The sequence below is a fragment of the Equus asinus genome, chromosome 20 (assembly GCF_041296235.1).
Source record: "Equus asinus isolate D_3611 breed Donkey chromosome 20, EquAss-T2T_v2, whole genome shotgun sequence".
Classification (NCBI taxonomy): Eukaryota; Metazoa; Chordata; class Mammalia; order Perissodactyla; family Equidae; genus Equus; species Equus asinus.
The window spans coordinates 105,430,302-105,453,072 of record NC_091809.1 but is presented as its reverse complement, the minus strand read 5'-3'; the positions used below and the strand labels follow the sequence as shown (position 1 = coordinate 105,453,072).

Genomic DNA, 22,771 nt, shown 5'->3' with positions numbered 1-22,771 from the left:
ATTTTTGTTCTCTGTCCTTCCTTTATTAACTTCTTTTGTGCGAAATAAATCTTTCAGTATATCATTTTAATTCCTCTATTGAATATTTTTGAGCTATTTTCCTAGTGTCTGTGCTAGGGATTCCAATATGCATTTTAACTGACTATGGTCTATTTCAAACGAATATTAACTTAATTCCTATGAAATATAGAATGTTTCCTCCAATGTAACTCTATTACTTTCCCCTCTTGTGCTATTATTTTTATATATATTATATCTATATATGTTACAAAACCAATACTACAATGTTACAATTATTTCTTTGTACAATCTCATGTCTTTTAAAGAATTTAACAGAAGAAATGAGAAAATAGATTTATAGATTCTTTTTTTTAAAACCCAGAAATTTATTACTTCTGGCTCTCTTAATTTCTTCCAGCTGATTCGAGGTACTGTCTGATGTCATTTTCTTCCAGCCCAAAGAATTTCCTTTAGTATTTCTCACAATTTAGTTCTGATATCAAGAAATTCTTCCAGTCTTTTTAAATTTAAGAATGTCCTTATTTTACCTTTATAATTAGTAGATAGTCTTGCTGGATAAAAAAATTCTTCGTTACCATTTTTTCTTTCAGTATTTTGAATATGCCATTTCTCTGCCTTGTAGGGTCTATTTTCTCTGATGAGCAGTTAGATATTATTTATGTTGATGCTCTCCTGTACATGTTCAGTTGTTTTTCTCTTTCTTCTTTTAAGATTTTCTCTTTGTGTGTGGCTTCCAACAGTTTGACTATGATGTGTCTAGGTAAAACTATATCTTTGTATTTATCCTACTTGGAGTTCAGTAAGCTTCTTGGATGTGTAAATTAGCATTGTTTCATCAACTTTGGGAAGTTTTGGACATTATTTCTTCAAAAAATTACAATAACTATTACATCCACAATTTGAGGAGGTGTATTAGATGAGATTTGGGACATTTACTGGGAAAATCTAGGAACCTGGAAATTGGAATGATTACATGTATTTGGATTCAGATTTGGCTGAACTCATTGGGCACAATGAGTCTCCCTTGATTTCATAAGCAGTTGTTTCTCCCTGTGTGAGGCTGTTCCTTCATTGCTGGTATTCAACTATAGGATGAATCTCAAAATCATTATCCTGAGTGAAAAAAAAGCCACACAAAAATACACTGTATGATTCCTTTTGCATGAAACCCTAAAAAGATAAAACTAATCTAATATTGACAGGCATAGAGAGAAACAGTTCCCAGATGGAGGTGTCTGAACAGTTTGAAAAGTGATCTAATATACTGGGGCTCTCAATGGATTGCCTCAATTACTCACTCAGATAAGGTGTGAATACAAGAATATCTTCAAGAGGGACATTATGTTCCTCAATATTTTATAAAATGATCACTCCCCATAAGAGGGTGAATGCCAGGTAAGTACACCTCCCCCAGTTACTGCTAGGATGGACTCAGTGTGAGGTCAAGATTAAGGTGAAGAAATTGTATTCCTTCACTTACATGGATTTACCGAGCATCTAGGAAGCGCAAAGTTATTATCAGAGGAGAAGGATATGGTCAAACATATACTACTACTTGGTCGGAACAGATATTCTCTACTCTGTGCACTTTGCCTGGCAGGTGTACGCTTGCCTCTGCACAGCTTTGAGGCTTATTAGACAGTTCAAGTTTGTTGTACCTGCCACACTCTCTGCAATTTTAAGGCCTTTAAGGTATACTAAAAGTCACTGCTTTGAGGAGCTTAGAAAAAGAAGTGAAGAGTAACTGAATTCTGACAGTGTCTCTCTCACTTCTCTCTCTCTCCAAATCCTAAGGGGTGATCCTAGTATAAGTTACCCCTGAAGGAGATACACACTATCCTCAGGCCCTGTCCAAACTTCCTTACTGGCTCCAGGCCTATAATGGGAATAAAAACCCAGCTATGTTCAGAGTAAAATTGCAAGAAATCCAGAAATTAAAAAACCAAAAACACAAAAGGAACTCAAGATCTTGCCCAATAAAGCAGAAACTAGATAGCACATAAGGGGGTGGATCCTTACCATATTAGATTAGGAAGGATGAATTATGTTTGGATAGGCTCAAATTAATCAATATGAGTATACTCCCTGTGGACTCAGGAGCAGCCCATGTTGCATTTCATACCAATGAAATATGTGTTTTCTCTAATGGGATACTGACAAATGTTTTTTAAAACTCTTAGAGTGTTTCTCATGTGCAGCCATCTTTTGTGGTGACATGAAGGGATCGGTGGTGGTGGCTCTTTGATCATGAAGTTCATTGAAATGAAACAGATGGGTATTCTCCTAAGCTGCTTCTTGAGATATATATCTATATACATGTGAAATTCTGGATCTTGTGGGCAGAAAACGAACACAAATCACCACAACAGGGATTCAGATTCTCTTTCTAAATCCTTGATATATTCTACTTTATAGACAGGAGGCTTTGACTAAATGGAAGGCTGGGTCCCTTTGACAAAATTCCTCATAACTTGGTCACAAGAATATACAATTAAACATTCCCCAAAAGTCCCCAAGGGAGACCTGTGGCCACATACCCATCCACTCTCCTTCAAACTGGGTTTACAGTGTATGGTGGCATCATTGGAAATTATGGCTGCTACAATTACAGTCTCACTTAGGGGTGGTTCTGAAACGTGTGGTGAAAAAAATCTTCCCAGTGGGTAGAGTTTAAGGAGGTATATTTAGTTCACTTTGTGAAGAACTGACATGTACTTGAGTTTCGATTTATACTGATTTATGTCCAGTAGCTCAGTGAGTTGACAGGTAGTAGGGGGCTAAACAAGAATAAGACTGGAAAATTGGTGACAAAAAGGTCTAGAAGAGACATATGTGGATGGAATTCTAAGAATAGGTATTGAATGGAGTTTATAAATGCTTAACGGAGGATAGGATATCAGAGGGAAGAGAACAAGTGAGGTGTTGGGTATTTATTCCTTTGGCTCTCTGTGCTGAGCCATGTAATGGGCATTCACAATGTTTCTCTTCCTAAGACCACAGCTCTCATAAGGGTGGCCTTTTGTGCTAAGTTCTGATAATGTTACCTACTCTCACTACAGCCCTGGGAGTGGTGATAACTCTCTACCAACACTAGTTACAGGATGCTTCACTAACCCTACCCACATTTTTAGAGCCCTATTTATTAGACTCTCCTCAAGTGTCCCATGGTTTCTTGACAACTCACACCTGTTTCTTGAGGGGACCCTGACTAATAGGCCCCACAACAACCCTGATCATAAACTCCATGGGGGTAGGGAATTTACTCTCTTTTATTTGATGTTGCTATCCCAGCACCTAGAATCATGTCGATTGTACAGTCAGTTTTCAATAAATGTTTGTTAAATGACATATGTTGTGACCACTTTCTCTCCTTCGTGATCTTTATGTTAAAGTCTATTATGATTGATTTAATATAGTTTAACCAGCATTCTTGTGCTTTTATCTGTAATTTTCTAAAGAATGACAAAGAATTATAAACGTCAGCAAAAAGCAAGCAAACTTGTCGTTATGTGCATGGAAATCCAAGATATTTAACACAAAAATTTATGAAACAATAAGAGAATTCAGCAAGAAGCAATGTTAATGTATAAAACCCAACAGATTTCCTATAAACATCCACCCCTGGAGCACCTGTGCAGACCCTCAGTAGAATCTGCACACTGGGCCCCAGGCGCGCCAGGATGGGGCTCAGGGGTAGGTGGGTCCGGTGGCTGTAAAGGAACAGGGTGGAGGTCCCAGGTTGAAAAATTGTAAAATTATAATTTTACAGCTATATAATTTAACTACTTCAGTCGTCATGTTCTTTTCTTTTTACAAAGTCAATTTTCCTACATAATTCCAAATTTTTTTCACACCATCTAAGTAATATTTTAATATTTTCCATATCCAATCCGTATTCAAATTTCCCTAATTACCTCCAAATGACTTATGAAAAAAAATGCTATTTTAATCGGGAGCCAATAGCGGACTACCCTTTGCATTTGACAGCAGAGTTCAGGCTTAACCCTTAACCTCTTCGGGCTCGGAGGACCCTGGGCAGGAGAGATTTAAGAACACCGTCCTCCCGCTTTCGCGGAAAGGCCAAGAGTGACTTGAAATGTAGACGCGGAGGCCTATGGGAAATGTAGTTTTAAATAGGTGAGGTTCACCGCCTGGACTCTGGGAAGGGGACGCCACGCTCCTTCTGCGCATGTGCAGCCGTATCCTCCTCGTTCGTCTTCTCGGGACTCCAGAGAACCGTTGGGGAACTTTGGGGTGTGCTCGGAAAATGCAGGGTGTGCGCCTAGGGCGAGGGACTAGCTGGGAAGGGTGTGCCTGTGCTTGGGGATGGGAGCAGGAAGTGTCTGGGACCTCGTCGCCCCCCGCGGCGGTGTATAAACCCGGGCGGGCCGTCAGAGTGGGTAAGGCCGATTGGGGAGACCCCGGCCCTCGGGCTCCCGGGGCGCAGGTGTTCGGGGCGGTCCGGGGTGCCCGAGGATCGTGTGACCAGCCCGCCTGCAGCCCGACCGGAGAGAAGCCCGTGTCGGCGGCGGTGGGTGCGGGAGGGAGGAGTGCGTTTATCAGGCGGACGGTGACCGTGGGTCTGCGGTGGAGCCCGAGCTCTGGAGCACTACAAGCCCGGTCAGTGCCAGCTCTGTCACCTGTAAGCAGGGGCGACAGAAGGAACCTGGGCGAGAGTCAGGGTTCTCATCTGTAAATATTAATAATGATTGTTTCACGGCGACGTTTGGAAACATAGATCACTATTTTAGACAAGTGCCAGGTAGGAAGCCTTAAGTAAGTGACAACTGCTGTTATAGTTAGAGGACGCTTTGTTTTTTTACTGGATGGTTTAATGTACCCTGACAACCACTTCACCAGAAACCGAGGCTCGGGTCGGTGGCCCGATGTGCTCGAGTCAGGAGCTCCCAGCCAGGGAATTTGGATTCGAGGGCAGGTGTGCTTCGCTTCAGTCTCAGGCTTTGTCTGATGTCACACCTGCCCAAGACTGGCATTACAGCCTTCACAGCACTTAGGAACATGGCCTGTCCCTGCGTCCCCAGGGATGTAAAGGAAAGGACGTGGATGGAATCCCACCGTGTGTCACATGTATCCTGGGATTTCTAGTGTCTCTTCAGGTCCCTTGGGTCAGACAGAGGTGCCTGGCCCCCTCTGCATTGTCAGGCTTTCTGTCCTTGAAGTCTAACGTTATAATGAATTCCAAGAGTCAGGCTTTTTGCCCCTAAGATGAATTTATTTCTCAGATCCATGTCCCAGTTGCCTTGAAACAAACCAGCCCTTGTGAGGCGGGAAGCAGGGGGCCTCTGTGAGGGAGTATTACCTGGAAGAGAGCGCCCCTCTGACCTTAGACCTCTCTCCAGAGCTTCAGAGGAGAGACAAGAGCCCAGAAAGGAGCAGATGCTAGATTTGCAAGATCAGAAGCAGGTCTTGATCCTCCTGCCCAGGATGAACCAGACTTGATGATGATGCCACCTTCAGGAGCCACCACACTGTGTGACAGTGGGGCATTTGGGCCGTCCCTGGGAAGTACAGGTGAGCTGGGGTGGCCCAGGGACAGGCTGCTCAGGAAAGGCTGCTTTGTTGGAGAGCCGTGAGGGCAAGGTCTGGGGGTAAGGGACAACCGGGCAGAGGGAGGAAGTTCTGTCTCCAGTCCCCTTAAATGGCCCCCACTATTTACAGATGCGCTGCTGTCACACATGTCCACCACCACATGTGACATTAGTGACGTTATCCTGATGTCACAGGATCCAAGAATGATGATCTGTGAAGAGTTTTCCAAGGTCACCTACTTCTAACCCTTTTGAAAGATTTAAAGACATTGGGCCTGAAAACTTCGGTGACTTGTCCAGGGAAACGCAGTTTGTGACAGTTCACTCTCTCACAGGTAAGTTACCAAAGGCATCTATCAAAAGGGCCTTTTGAGAAATACTTCCCAGCTGAAATGAACAATTAAAAATTCCTGCTTTAAATCATCCCATCTCTTTTACTAGGTTTTCCGTGGATTGTGTAGACCAGGGGTTAAATAATATTACTGAGAAAAATAGATAAATGATGCATACTGAGTATTTTTCTGCTAAGTTAACTTTAATGAAGGAATACTGTCTTGTCGTTTGGCGTACTTTAATTCAACTAATCGGTTGTTTTTATTTCTTTCTGTTATTCAGAAGGACGCATGCGTTATTGTTAAATCAATCGAGTAAAGTTTATGTTCACTCAGTAAAAAACTGCAGATTTCAGCTCCATGGTCATTTCAGAATCACACAAAGACAGCTGTTGCTGCCTGTCCAGGATCCTTCTTGTGCCTTTTCAACGCCCAGAGGGCCCTGTGCCTATGGGGAGGATGATCCCCAACTGGGGTGCTGAGATTTGAGGAGGTGAATCTAAGAGCTGTAAGACAGCTAAATCTCAGGACCCCTGTCTTCTTTCTGTCCCCTCAGCTGAACCACAGTCCTCTGTACTCGCCCAGGAGCCACAGAGGGTGAACATCCCTCAGGTGAGCTCTTTATTCATTCCCCACTTTATATTGTAACGGATTTATAAGGTTTAGCAGGATCCATGCATTAAAGGAAAAGGAGAAGTAGAAATAGTAGAAATCAAGTCAGTCTTGAGGAAAAATATACCGTGTTTTACTATTAATTGTGATGTTGGCTGTTAGCTTTGAGTGGGTAACCTTGTGAGGGGAAGTAGTTTCCCACTAAGCTACCTGTTTCAATCTCTTTACTTGTGATTGGGCTATTCAGATTCTCTGTTTCTTCTTGATTCAGTTTTTGAAAGTTGTATGAGTCTTAGAATTTATCTGTTTCTTCTAGATTGTCCACTTTGTTGCTATATAGTTTTTCATGGTATTCTCTTATAATCCTTTATATTTCTGTGGTATCTGTTGTAATTTCTCCTCTTTCATTTCTAATTTTATTTGTTTGAGCCTTCTCTCTTTTTTTCTTAGAGAGTCAGGCTAAGTGTTTGTCAGTTTTGCATATCTTCTCAAAGAACCAGTAAAAGTCTTATTTAATTATCTGTCTCCCTTTTCAAGACCAGCTTCAAGTATAAGAAGAAATGGAAACCTATTTTTCTGGTAACTTATTTTCTAGAGACTCTCTTATCATGACTATCTTCTACTTAGAGTGATGCAAACTTGACATTCCATACGCAGTGTTATTTCCCGTTAGTTTAGGTTTTAATCTGCCTATATAGAAATTTAACCGAGAACTGTTGTTGACATCCTAAAGAGGTTACAAAGACTAAATCAGGAGCAGATTCTCGTGGGGGATAGGAGAGAAGGTAGTGAACAACAACCACCACAACGACTGGAGCAATGGTAAGAGAGTTTCTCTTATAAATGTGGCTCTTCTATGGATGTTGGGCTTATTGTGCTATATCCTGATAAATATTTATCATTTCCTGCAAAGTCTACAAAGGTTATGGCAAGTTATAAAGGAGGAGCCATATCTTGTCTTCATCCGTGGACTAAAATGGTTCTTAGGAACTGCAGAACGCTCAGCGAGGAGGCCGGAGAGAGGGCTCAGCAAGTCTCTTTCCCAGTCTAGGTCAGTAGCTTACAGAGTGGAGAATGAGAAGAAAATTTTATACCTTCTATTTATAAGCATTTTTTATTTTAGAAAAATGCCTGTATTAGTCAGGGTTATTCAGAGAAACAGAACCAATAGGAAATACATAGAAATTTATATACATGTATAAAATAAGGAATTGGCTCACGTGATTATGGAAGCTGAGAAGTCCCAACATGTGCAGTGGGCAAGCTGGAGACCCAGGATCGCTGACGGTGTAGTTCCAGCTCGAGTCTGAGTCTGAAAGCAGAAGATTGATGTCCCAGCTCAAAGATAGGCAGGCAGAGAAAAAGAATTCTGCCCCACGTAGCATTTTGTTCTGTTCAGGACTTCAACAAAGTGGATGATGCTCACCCACATTGGCAAGCAATCTTCTTTACTAAGTCTACCGAAGCAAATGTTAATCTCATCCAGAAACACCCTCAGACAGATTAGAACAATATTTAAGCAGATATTTGGGCACCCCATGGCCCAGTCAAGTTGACACATAAAATGAACTATCACAGTGCCTTTGACATTACTAAAGTATTACATTATTGGAAGTCACAGATATCAGTTTCCCTGTCTTTTCTGGTTTTTGTTTTCCTAATATTCTGTGGTTTGAAGATGTGGAATCAACAGTCTTTTTTCCACCCTTCTGCACTTCTATTCAGGGAGGATGAAGGTTTTGTCTCTCTAACTCCTGTTTCATAGAAAGCGTGTGATTTTAAGGTGAAATTGTCATTGAAAATACAGTTGGAAAACCTGTCCAATAACTGAGTCACTTCTGCCTTGTGTGTATTTAACACAACTATTCTATTAGGGAACAAAGTTGTGGTTAGTAACTTCATCCTAAATTGGCAGAGAAGAGAATTGTTATCTGGCAGATGTTGGGTGGCATGTGCAGTACAAATTGAAAGTGTCCACATAATTCTTAGAGAGAGGCTTCCTCCCATGAATGGTGGATTATGATTGATTTTGGGAACCACCATCTGCTCTAACAGTCTCTATACTGAGTCTGAGTGATGGATAACACTGTGCAGATGGGATTATTTTGGCAGGTGAAACTCATGCCTGGGGTCTGCATAGAATTCCACAGTGGTATCTAATGATCCTGTTGCTTTCACTATTTGAGTTTGACTTAAATTGAAAAGAATTTGAATAAATATCTATTTTCAAGTTATCGCGTGACAATATTGAGCAGTGATTTCTTTCTTTTAATAATACATATTAAGTACAAAATAAAACAAATTCATCGTAACTAGCCACAACAGTATAGATATTTTTGTTTTTCATTCTGTGGCTCACTTCCCTGAGGTAACCATTGTTGATGGCTATTCTTCCTGATTTTTTTCCCTGTGTACACACCCACATAATACACTATGCTTTTTTTAAAGAAGGTCTTACTCTACAAATTGTTCTGTACAATTTTTTTCACTTTATGTGTTATAAAAAACACTTCTGCGTTTACATATGTAAATCCATGTTATTTGTAATTGATGCTTAATATTTTGAAAAATCACACTGTGTTCTTTGCGTGATCTCCAATTGTGAGGGAGGCCTCCCATCCCCACTTTAACACAGAAGCCCTGCGTGTAGCTGCTCTATATCCTAGGGTGCCACGTGGGATTCACATGAAGAAGGGGTTCTGCTGCTAAAGGCAGTTTGTAAACTAGAGTCACTAAAACAATACCACACACCAGAACATTGATTTTTAAGAATACTGTGACGTTAGGCATTTCATATGTCTGTATTTGAACAAATGCCTTCTCGGTTAACGTTTTACAAGGCCTTGAATGTATTCCTCAATAATCGAAGATAAATCATATTGAGACCCCTCATTTTTTTCCTTTCCACCTGGAATGCTAGTCCACTCCTTCACCTCCTTTAAGTCACTGGTATCACCTTTTCTATAACGCCTACTCTGATCTCCAAACTTAACCAGGTAACCCTCACCCCCACCCCCGTGATCCAGAACCACTTACTCTCTTTTCTTTCACTCTTTTTGCCATAGTGGTAATAACTATATGTACTATCTTATGCATTATATTATTGTCTGCCTATTTTATTACAATGAAACTATTCAAGGACAGGATTTGTGTGCATGTGTCTATTTTATTTATTGATATATAAATAGAACCAATAAGAGGAGCTGATATATAATAGGTGTCCATGTTATTTATTCAACAATATATTATTCAATGCACAATTGCACAAATGAGTGAATAAAAAAGTGAGCTGCACCAGAGTTTCTTCTTAGTCCTGGATGTGGTTTAAAGCAAGATTAAAAAATATTTTAGTGGTTTATGGGAATGAAAGATGTGACCTCACTTTGGAGTTGTTTCACTATTCTAACCGACTTCAGAGCCTTCTGGATGTAGACTTCTTGAGAGTATTCCAGAGGGGCATGGACAGCAGCTAGTCTTAGCAGACTGCTTCATAAAGGTCAAAACAGGACTACGTTAGTACATTGCTTGTCTGCTCCCCTGTGGGGGCCTGCTACAGCCCTAGTTCACCTGAAGTGGGGGGGTTAAAATTAAAAGTATAAGAAATGACAAAATGTAAGGGATCTAGGGGGTAAAATTTCTTCTGTTCTCTTGCATCCCTACCTTGTTTCATAAAAGAGATTTCCACCCTTTGGAAATCTTGGTGGGGGGGGGGGGACTTTTATCTTTATCTTTTCTCTGCCCATTCACTCTTCTTACCTGAGACAACATTTAGAAAATTTTCATTGCAAACATATGCTTCATCCTTTCTTTGGGTCTCTTTGGGATCTGCCCTTCTTTAGGCTGAGCCCGTTCTCCACTTGTCCAGGAGCTGAGCCCACTCTCTGATGCCTTTCACTTCCAGAGGGGCTGAAGACTCTTCGGGTGTTCTGTACGTCTATGGGAGAATGATTCTAACTCAGTAGAGACACTACAAAATGCACATTTTGTACTCAAGTCCAAGTTGGGTTCTCTATCCCAATTTTGGTAACAGCTAACTTGATTCCTATCTTACTTGTCTGCATGTTTCTTCATTGGGATTCCTCAAAATCCAAGAAGAACTCTTTCTAGAAAAAATAAGACTTTCATATACATAATAAAAACTGGCACATATATTTTTGACATAAAATACAGCTAAACAATTTCAAAGTCTATTGTATTTCTGGATTCCTATAATAAACCAGTTTCAGTAAGGAGGCAAGTTGTTACTAATTAAATTTTAAAAGGAGGAAATAAGATAGAGTGAAATTTTTTTCACAAAATTTACATCATTGCTAAATTTTAAGGCAAAGACTAGAACACAAGTCTTCCTACAAAAATCTGAAATACAGGATAACTGCAAACCATGAAAATGCATTTAATTCCCTGAACTGAGGGCAGACGTGGCATCAGTACTGGGATGGTGAGCATCTATACTCTCCACAGACGGCAGCTGTCAAGACCGTCGACCCTTTTGCCATTACCCCGCTCTCTTCTGTTGGCATTCTCCAGGCTCGTTGTCTTTACGTGCCAAATTCACTCATGTAAATATCTACTTAAAGGAAGGAAACCTCTGATCATCACGTCAGGAAGAAACATGAAGTAGAAAAGTGTGAGCTAACCACCTGTTCCACTCTCTGAGCAGCAGAAAGATTTTCACCATCTTAATGAGGTTTAGCTCAGCTTTATTTTTCTTTTGTCTTACGGGTTCATGTTAGTCGTCATCTTTACCTTACTAGAAATTTGGAATTACTTGATGAAACACTTATCTGCTCTGGTTAAAGTGCCTCAATGATTTGTTTTCTGACTGTGTTATCTTTTGATCATGGTCTACTGCGCAGATCAATGTTCAGAAAGGTCAGGAGAGTGTTTCTTGGCCAGACAATGCAGAAAACTGATGTAACCCTGGAAATGTAGTTCACTCGATCCCTAACATTAGAAGCCTCAGCAATGCTCTTGACTTTAGTTAAGATAATTGACACCAATTAAACAAACAAAGCCCACGTTAATTATTGAAGGTGGCTAAAACTGCACAGCAATATCACATTGCTATGATTAATTAGTTGAACAATGTTTTGAAAAGAATAGCAATTTTTCACTTTGCTTAGGAACTTTTGTCGTAATGGCTCAATGGTTATAAAAGTACAGTTGTCAAGGCAACTGTGCAGAGCATCTGCTTAGTAAATAGTGCAGTTTCAAATGTGTGAAAGCAAATGAAAAATCCAACTGAGTTACATAGACACCATGGATAAAAGTGTCTGTTGACTGATGGCAGTATTCTGGTTGTCACTGTGTAGTAATGGTTGTATGTCTATGAGCAGACCATGCAAACAATGCATTCCCACCTCTTTACCTTTGTATTTGCTACATCTTTTATGGAAATACCATACTCAATGATACCACCTTATCTCTAACACTCTCCTTCCTTCTAGTAAAATACTATGAATCCCAGAGAGTCAGCTTAAATGACATCCACTCAATGGTCCTTAGGCCTTCTTAGTATTTGAATACATTTTTCTGACATTGAGACTGTAATTTTGGGCACGTTGCTTTGTACAAAGATTAATGATATTTGTTTTCCCTGGAAGGCTAAATGTTCTTTGAAGTCTCTTTGCTTTTGACACGCAGCACAGTGCTGGCACAGACCAGGTGCCAATTGGTAATTTGACACAAAATGGCAATGTTGCCCCTATGAATTCTCTAAATATTATACTCAGTCACATAGATATGCTATTACCCTGCTATGATCCCAAATGTAGCAAAGATGGAGGTGGCAATAATTGTGCTACCCTGTTCCATTCCAACGAGTTAGCCTGGAGGTGATGCTTAGATTGTACTGATATTTAAAAATTCTCGAGTAGATAGCACTGAGAAAAGACAGGATTGCTTGGTTAAATCAATGAGAAAGAGTTGGATTACAAGGGAGATGACTCTTAAGAGACAGTGATTTGCAAATATGAGCCAACAGAATACGTAACGTTGTTATTAATGAGAAAAAAACTTTGTTCATATTTTGGACTGTTCATACCTGGTGCCATTTATAACTTAGGACTGTATTATGATGACATATGAAACATTGCAGCAGTTAAAATACATACAGTTTTAAAATTGTGCTCTAGGGACCGTAAGGTCAGGTTAGAATCTGAGTACAGATACTCAACCTTTAGAGCCAATATCTGATTCTTATCCAGCAATATTTGGTGGGGGTGAAGTGAGATGAATCAAACATTTCAAGATGTCATTAGTCAGTTTTGTTTTTTTTTTTTCTTGAGGAAGATTAGCCCTGAGCTAACATCTGCTACCAATCCTCCTCTTTTTGCTGAGGAAGACTCGCCCTGAGCTAACATCTGTGCTCATCTTCCTCTACTTTATACATGGGACGCCTGCCACAGCATGGCTTGCCATGTGGTGCCATGTCCGCACCTGGGATCGGAACTGGCAAACCCTGGGCCACCAAAGTGGAACGTGCGAAATTAACTGCTACACCACCCGGCCGGCCCCTGTTCTTTTTTCTTTTTTTATTCTTTCTTTTATTTAGAATTATTAAAAACTACGTATAGATCATGCTATGTAAAACTATCACTCTAGGTAGTAGAGTAATAATTATTATGAAGACAAAATATTTCTTGGTTTTTAAAAAATGACAACTTTCTAAACTTTGATTCTTAATGCGCGCTGTTAACATTTGTTTACAAATGTGAAACAGTATTTTTGCTTATTATAAGATAAAGTCTTAAAATCCAGGTACATAATTACTTAAGGAATCATATTTTTCTGTCAGAGATTTTAAATTCCTGAACTCTCAACACTTATGATTACTTATAATTGTATTTTAAACAGAATAATTTATTCAAATATTCATACTTTGTATTTAATTTGGTTAATTTTCACACATTAAGGTATCTATAACATAGCCTTTTCAAATTATCTCAATTATTATTGAATTGATTATTGTTCTGCCTGCTGTTGATCAATATCTGCTGCTAATTGCATGGCTCCTAAATGCAATAAATCCAACATTCTGTTTGTGTAAAAACTGAACAGGTACTTATTCTAATGTGGATCTATCACTAGATAAAAATGATCATTTTGGAATGAAGTTTTAGACATAAATGTGCATTGCTTTCTTAAAAACTTAATGTTGCAATTACATTTTCTCTGCATCAATCATCTCACTTAATATGTTTTACCTATCATATTTAACATGGATATTTAGGAGGATAAAGTGAGCTTTCCCCATCACAAAGTAACTCACATGTCTGAAATTGATTTCTTTTTCAAAAATAAGAACTGCTTCTAACATATTGTTTGTCGTTCATAAACAAGCGATATATCAAGAGAGCTATTGCAGTGACCAGATCCTGTTATGCCTTAGACTACTTTCTGATGATGAGAACCTTGCCCATTTGAAGGCTACTAAAACTGAGTGTTGCCCCACGGCTTAGAATGAAGGTAATGTCAGCTTAGAACACACTTGAGAATGACCAGTACATTTAGCCTATGTACTCAGGGCATCCACAGGTAGAATTATCTGAAATTCATAATGTGTATTCATTGCTAAGAAGCTGAGGATGTATTATTTGCTGTCATCCTCTTTAAGAGCTATAGAGAAAATTGTTCCATCTTTTATCAGCAGCGGGACGTCAGGATATTAGCTTAAGTGTCATTGTTCATTTCATCAGCCACTGAACAGTTAACTGATTCTTGTTCATTTCATTGTCTGTTTCAGTGTTACTCACTGAAGTCAGTCTGGCCACTTATTGACTGATTGTAACCAAATGATGTGAAGAGGCTGGAGAAAGAAATTACAGGAACATTCTTGGATCACTCACAGCTGTAGTGACAGACGGAAGAACTGGATCACACTAGCAATTTTATGCTAGTAAATCATGCATAGATGGTACCTTTTTATATTTACTTTATTTACTCATTTAAATGCAGAAAAGGAAAGAAATTGCTTATTGTATCTTCCAATTGTCTACTCACTTGAGAAGTTCTTGCAATACTTTTTCTGTTGTGTTTTCTTAGCTTCTCTTGGGTTTCTTAGCTTCTCTCTGACCTCAGGGACAGGGGGCCAAATTCTCAGACAGCTCCTTCTTTCTTTGAATGTCCCAATTTGAATAAAGTTATTTTATGTCTCCAGTCAACAGGTCTTGCCTGTGTACTATTTGGGCCATTTCAGGCACAGAAACACACAACTATACATATATATATATGTGTGTGTATATATATCACAGCCATTAAGATTGTGAGCCCTGTAACTAGAATGCTTCAGTTCTAATTCTGGCTTTATCATTTACTAGCTGTGACTTTGTCAGTGGATACAGAGAAACCACTTGACAAAATTCAACATTAACTCATGATAAAAACTATCAACACTATGGGAATAGAATGGAACTTCCTTAGTTTGGTAAAAGGCTTCTTCTAAAAAACAGTGCCTAGGGGCCAGTGCTGTGGTGCAGTGGTTAAGTTCATGTGCTCTGCTTCATTGGCCCGGGGTTCACCAGTTTGGATCCCAGGGACAGACCTATGCATCGCTCATCAAGTCATGCTGTGGCAGGCATCCCACAGATAAAATAGTGGAAGACTGGTACAGATGCTAGCTCAGGGCCAATCTTCCTCAGCAAAAAGAGGAGAATCGATGGGGGATGTTAGCTCAGGGCTGGTCTTCCTCAAAAATAAATAAATAAATAAAGTCATGATTTGAACTTTTGCAAAATTAAAACACCTACAGTCATGCACCACGTAACAACATTTCAGTCAACGATGAACTGTATATACAACAGTGGCCCCATGAGATTAGTATCATATAGCCTAGAAGTGTAGTAGGCTATACCATCTAGGTTTGTGAAGTGCGCCCTGTGATGTTCACACAAGGATGAAATTGCCGAAGGATGCATTTCTCAGAACGTATCCTAACCATTAGATGATGTGTGACCGTATTATACTATTTCTTATCTTTCAGATCTCTAACAAGTAAGAGATTGATAATGCCCAGTGAAAAAGCTATGAAGAGGCAGGGATAAGCCAACACTTTTCATGATGAAACAGCTCTGAATTCAACAGGAACCCCACTGGAATGGGACTGAAACTGTGGGCATTTTTTGAAATTATAAATCACTCCTATTACTCTTGGGTTGTACTTCTCATTGATCATTTCTATACCTGTGGTTCTCATCACAATTCACCATCTGGTCTCCGCTGTTCTTGTGGGTGATTAAAGAAAAGGTCTGTGACCACACTGAAACAAAGCAGCAAAGAGAACAGCGACAGTCTGAGGGAAGATGCATGTCCCGCAACGTCAGGAGGCAAGTGTGTTGAAAAGAGCAGAGGCCTGTGGAGAGAGTGGGCAGCACCATTTGGAGCTGAAGACTCCGTACAGGACCAGTTTGTGAGAGACGAGAGCATCTTCCTAATGAATCCGATATATACTTAAATAGGTATCGTGGGAAGAAATAAATGAGTAGCAAAACGAGATTCCCCACAGTGAAGCAGGATGAAAACCTGAATGATTTTATTTGTTATGTTAACATAAACATAGTTTTATATTAAAATTATTGAAGGGATAATTATTTTACAGTAGTTCATTTTAAAATTGTAGTTCAAATGCAAAAAAAAATAAATTCCATGACCGAAGCACAAACAATAGAGTTGAAAATATCTTTCTAAATTAATTTCCTATTTGGTGAGAAGAGAAATGGCAAAAAATGTATGTGTCAAATGCCACGAAATGGGAAAAGATTTTCAATGACTAAGGGATGACATTACACTTTGTGTCAAAGCCAATTTGTTAGTTTCACCACTGTCAGGGGTTTGTGAACTCAGGGATCTAGATAAAGTGCCCCACATTAATCCCAGAAGAAGGACAGAAGGCTGCTGATCAATGGGGGCTTGCCTGAACTTGCTTAGATGCACAGAACTGTGAACTCAATGGGGCGTCATATCCTGAGTGTGTGTTTTCACAGGCTGCACTTGACCAGTTTCCTTGCTTGGACTTTCTGACAAATCAAATACTTGGATCGCATCTTCTATCAGCAGCTGTAGTGAGCTTTTTGAAAATAACTTGGAAGTGTTCCCCTACAGATGTGCCCCTATACATTTAGCAGGATAACTACTATGAAAACTGATCTTTGGTTGCTGATTCATCAAATATTTATTGAGCATCTGTTTTGGAATATATCAGAAAAATAGTCCATAGTTGTTGGGGTTTTTTTTTTTTTATGAATTTCTTGAGAAGCAGCACAGACATTAAACTGATTTTATAGGAACCGGTTGGTGAATAAATGACTGGCAGGCCTCCATTGCTCAAACTTACACCCAGGGCAGAAATCTCTAACACAGACAAACATTTTCCTCCCCAGGGAAGCTCCGCCACAACCTGTCACTTCCAGCCATCTAGCCAAGTTGGCATGAAAGAAAAAGACAATTTCCATCTTCTCATAGTAATTGGTTTTTTTCTGTCACATAGTTGGACAGAATGTCAGAGATAGTGGCTCTAATTTTCTATTTTTTATAGTCTTTGATATGTTCTGGCAGCCAAAAAACAAAGCTAGTCCAACAAAAGCCCTGATATGACTTCTGGGACTATATTTTGGGCTGTCACAGCGGGAATTGTCACTCTATGAAAGCTGACACCTATCACTTCTTTTTAGCTAAATAGTAGGAAAGTGGTATCTGTGTATATGTGTGTGTGTGTATATATATGTACGGTGAGTACATCTGTTATGTAAGTGTGCAAGTATATACACATATGTGTATTTGTGCATTAACAATGTTCTAAGCTCTTTTCTGCCTATAATTACATTTTACCCTCACTTCTTTTAAGATTCTATTCACAGGCCACTTCCTCAGGGATGAACCACTTTCGTGATCTCTGAACATGAAATAACATTCTCCATCTGTTTGCATTGCCATTGTTTTCTTCACAGTGATTCTCCTTATCATGCATTCATTCATTTATTTTACCAGCTGGTTTTGCCTCTAAAATGTGCTCTTGGCGGGGGGGCTGGGTATTTTCTGTGTCTTTTTCACCATTATGTCCCCAGAACCTAGAGTCATACCTCACATAGATTCAATAATCAGTGAATGTTTGCTATATAAAATATATTGTGGGCAGTATGGCATGTTCTCTATTTTGTTGATGGTAAAGCAAATTCAAAACTTGACCTGCTTAAGGCGCACAGCAAGGAAGTCATACAATCTCTTGACCTTGCTGCTTCTATCTTGGCCCCTCCAAAGCTTAATGTTGTTTTGTATTTCTTGATTTTATTCCTGCAAATAGTGTTGGTAAAGACACTCAGCCAGAGAAAGTTCAATAAAACTTGATATTTAGCAATACTGTTAAATATATGCGAAGTGGAAAAAAGATTCAGTGGTATTACCTTGAAAAGGAGACTAACATTTTTATGGCCAGCAGGAAAGTGAATGATATGGACAAACTACCGATGTGTGTGCCCTTGAATGATTTACCTTATAAGAAAGCTTATTAACTCAAGATTGCACTAAAGCAGAAATTTTGGAGGCTCTGCTTTATGCCTCTCTGCTTAGCACATGCCATACGCTACTTCCAAATCATGAGTTTATGGTTTAATTGCTAGCACCTGCCATCACAATCCTTGTAATTGCCACTGGAATTAATTCGCCTTTAAGAGAGATAAGCAAAAATACATCTCTCTTCTAACTTTCTACTGCCTTCTCTGTCTCTCCAAGTTGTTCACACTTTTTTTTCTTTATGATCACTGTGGATCTTATTTAAAAGGAAGTTCTCACATGCTAATATTAGGCCAGTTGCCTTCTATGCAAAGACAGATTGAGAGAAGAGGGCCAGGAGATATATTCAGAATCTATGTAGAATGGCAAATGTATTTATTTTTATAATTAAGTAGTATTTGTGGGAATGCTATTTTTCTTTCCAATTGACTAAGATGTATTTAAAAATACATGGACAGCATTGGCTGAATTTGAAATTTCTGGTACTATCATAACTTTCAAGGATTCAGTTGGAAGCAGGTAGCTAATGAAAGTTTCCTTAGATGATATGTCCAAGCAATGGTCTTGACAAAAGCTTAAGCAGCACAGAGAGGTAGTCACCCTGCTTTAATGGACACGGATATGGATTTGAGTCAGAAAAGGCTCAAGAGTCAAGGGAAGCAGAGAATGGGGTCGAGTTACAGGACTGGACTCGGTGTCTCTACAGGGAGAGAAGGCTGAGGGACTCATAAGAAATAAGGATTGCTAAAACTAAATTTTGTTTGGGTGGAGGCTATGATATATAATAATTTCCTCTTTCATTGACTCAAACTTTTCATATAACCTTCTGCCTAGCGCACAAACTTCGAATGGACAAGAGATAGATGCTTAAGAAGCCAAACTCAGGGGCCGGCCCCGTGGCCAAGTGGTTAAGTTCGCGCACTCTGCTTCGGCAGCCCAGGGTTTCGCCGGTTCAGACCCTGGGCACGGACATGGCACCGCTCATCAAGCCAGGCTGAGGCGGCGTCCCGCATAGCACAGCCAGAGCCACTTACAGCCAGAATATACAACTATGTACTGGGGGGCTTTGGGGAGAAGAATAAAAACATAAAAAAGAAGATTGGCAACAGTTGTTAGCTCAGGTGCCAATCTTTAAAAAAAAAAAAATTAAAACCCTCTCCAAAAACAGTTTAAAAAAAAAGGAAGCCAAACTCAAAGCAAGTATCACGTATCAAGACTGTATCAGAAGTGAGAAATTAGAGGAAAATATACACCCCTCCAAAATTTCCTGATATGTTAGAAACATTGTTCCGTGCCCCAGCATATAAACAAAAAAGGCTTGAAGATAATTGTATTAAGAAATGAAAAAGTAGATGAGCCAAACAGTCTGGCGGAATTGGGGACATCCAGGTAAATGACTTCTGGTGAACACTCAGGATAGAATCTTCTTAAATTTGTTTCTCTCTGTCCTTATCCCATTCATTCTGAATTAGTGGATTTCTGAATCTGTGTGCAGTTTTCACATCTGGCTTCTATGATAAGTAGTTTGCATTTAATCTAGGAGACAGCAGGACACCAATGAAGACTTTTGAGCCAGAGATTCACATATAATAGATTTTGCATTCAGGTTGCTGGAATTTCCAGGGTAAAACCAGAAAATGTCTTTCTGAATATTTAGATTATAGAAAAATATAGGGATTAATAAGAGAGACATTTAAGAGGCTGACTCATTTTTTTTTTTTTTTCACTTTCTAGAAGTAAAAACACATATACCACTATCTATTACACAAACATAAAAACATCGCTCTCTAGTGAATGGAATTACAAGATTACAAAGAGAGCCCTCCATTCCTTTACTGTGGTGAGTAGGTTTTCCCAGATGGTTTTCTCCATACCAGAGAATTTCTCGTAGAATCAGGACAGTGGTGAAGAGAAGTGGCCTGGTTCTCTACTGGATGATGAGAGAGAAGGCAGCTGCTTTTCTTCTTTTTTTGGTGATATACAGGAGGAAAACTTCTTCCGTCTTTCTTTCTAGGTTCTTTGGCTTGCCTCGTAATTAAATTGACATCAGACAGATTGACAGGAGAAAAACAAATTTAATTCTGTACATACAAGCGCCCCACAAAGATGTGACAGGCTCTCAGACAGTCAGATAATTGAAACCTCTAAGTCATTCTGAGTTAAGGAGAAGGGAAGAGGGGTCTGAGGCTTCAAAGGGAAGGAATACGATTCACAGGAAGATGGGAAGAGCAAATATTTGGTAAACAAACGGTTGCCATGTCATGCACATAAGTCTTTCTGATATAAGAAGTTATCTCCGCTAATGGCTCTCTTCCTGGTACATGCTCCTTATCTAAATTATTTTAGGCAGTTAAGAGAGAAGTAAAAGCTCTTCTTGAGTCTGTTGAGCCTTGATTGTCTTCAGCTTGAAATAATCCACATGCCAAAGTGGTACATTCTGGGGTAGTCTGCCCTGAACTCCATCAGTGATTTTCCATAAACAGAGAGTCAGAGAGAGAGACAGAGAGACAAAGAAAGGAAGAAAGGAGGAGGAAAGAAGAAAATTTAAAAAATTTAAAATATAAATTCCTACTTTGAGGAAATTAGTGACAATTCAGAGGTATATATTCACCTCTCTTTCTTTAACACTCTATTAACATACACTGGTGTAGATTTGAATGCCATTTTTCTAACATTTGGATTTTAAAAGATAAAACCTTTCTCCTGGGAGCGCAATAATTGATTCAAACATGACCTGCCATTGGTCCAGCTTGTAACTTCACTTCCCTTTTCCAAATCAGAGTTTAAATTAGTGGCGAATTTGCTACAGTGACCCTGCTTAACTGTTTTCTTAGCAAAATAGGGATTAAATCATGTTGGAAATCATCTTTGGTTCTGGTGTTTGGCAAACTGCTACTGAGAAGTCTCTTCTTATTATTAACCAGACATTGCTCTTTCTGGACTATCGTTCACCCAAACAAGCTAGAAAATACCACTTCGAGTCCACAGTCCCAGAGCCCACTTGTTTGGCTTCGGTTTTATATCCTAAGGACAATGACAGCCTCTCTCTCTGGGTTGCAAAAATTTGCTCTATCTCTTTTGCCCTTGATAGCGCATATCTCCACCCCAATTTCAGATTCTTTCAAATGTATCTTCTTAAAAAATATTTTTGCTGATAGGGATCTAAGGTTTTTTGAGTTCATGATGCACTTTCGTTAGATATATATTCTTATCTCTATCCACAGGAAAAAATAAAAGCAACCAACTAGAAAATTAATAAACACATGTAGTCCTTCATTTGGGGGTGAAAAAAGTTGAATGTATATTTCTCAGTTCACCTCATTGACTTTTCAAAATGATGTGTCACACTATTCTCTAAATACACACAGACACACACACACACAGGTGTATAGATTTCAAACTACTGTATAGGAATGCTAGTACTCTGAAAAGAATATATGTATGCCCACATGACTTATATTTTAAGGCATGCCATCCCAAACGTATCCTAACAATTTGGCTAGGTATTCAGCCAGCCATATCTGGGGTAATGCAGTAATACATAAAGATGGATACATAATTTTATTTATAGAAATTATAAGACTCTTGATAGGTAGATACAATTTCTCCGACCTCATGGGAGTTCCCAGGGACAGCCATAAACATGGCAAGTGACCTTCTATGTCATTGAACACCGTAAACCCTTTTGAAAATGAACACTATCCCCACTGCTGGAGTATTCTTTCTGAGAAAGACTGAAAAACTCATACAAGAGGCAGAAGTGGTGGAAAATTTAAGAAAAAGAAGAAGAAAAGGTAAAAATTGTTCTACCAAAATATCTAAGCCAATTTTGGGGGACTACTAGCTCTCAATGATAAGGTAGTAGAATCTTTTAGTAAGTACAGTGCGAGTTGAACCAAGGCAGTAATTTTAACTTAAAATACCAGCAATATACAATGCTAATGCCAATTGCCCAGCAGTGGCCATGGAAACCTTTCACTTTAAAATTACAGCTCTGCCTGCTGCAAAAGGTGTGAGTACAACTTCTCAACTTGCTGTTTTCCCTGCTCACAGCCCCTGACTCTTGAACCCCTTTCTAGCTGCTTCCAACTTCTCCCCTCTGAAAAAGTGGTCATATTTTCTGTCACATTGTTGATTGAAATATAATTTCATTATTCTTTGCATAAAAAATTTCTCAAGCTTCACAACATAAATTTTGTAACACCAAGAAAACTTTCAGGACTGTTTCCAAATTTGGAAATATTTCGATCAAGTTTTTTTCACATATGAGCTATAAATTTTCAAAAAGTAAGTTCTGGTTATCTGAGTTTCAAACCTCGTCTCTACTATATTATTCACTTACTTCCAGTGCTAAGCATTAAGGAATATGTTCACTATGCAGCATGACCTTTGGCCCCACACCTTCATGTCAGTTTGCCAGGTGAGTGCCAGGTCAAGGGTGAGAACAGTCCTAGAAGCCATTTCTACACCAAGATGACTAATCAAAACACATCTACACACAGATATGACTGTAGGCCCAGAATTATATCCACTAAATGGAAACTACAATTATCTCTCATGCCACTGTCCCTCAGCTGGACTCTGAAATTGCTGGTCTAAGGCCACTTGACATGACAGGAATGTGATATAGGAGAAGTTGGAGTTGAGGAGGCAGTGATAGTAACTGGTTTTGCTTACAGTATTTTCCTTTTGCAAATTTAAAAAATATGTATGTGAACACGTGATAACTGTGCTTCCCAGGGCCTGTGCCTT

General features: G+C 39.3%; 1 long non-coding RNA gene across 9 annotated transcripts; it reads left to right on the top strand.

Annotated features, from left to right (window-relative positions):
* The first annotated feature begins 4,152 nt into the window (after positions 1-4,152).
* On the top strand, positions 4,153-16,175 carry LOC106827813 (uncharacterized). 9 transcript variants are annotated; one of them, XR_006516549.2, is made up of 9 exons: positions 4,159-4,295; positions 5,382-5,553; positions 5,701-5,905; positions 6,459-6,514; positions 7,248-7,336; positions 7,428-7,565; positions 13,856-13,981; positions 14,259-14,429; positions 15,495-16,175. It is a non-coding gene; the product is annotated as an uncharacterized lncRNA (long non-coding RNA). The 9 variants fall into 9 exon arrangements; XR_006516551.2 differs by lacking the exon at positions 7,428-7,565; XR_006516548.2 differs by lacking the exon at positions 13,856-13,981.
* Positions 16,176-22,771: the final 6,596 nt, after the last annotated feature.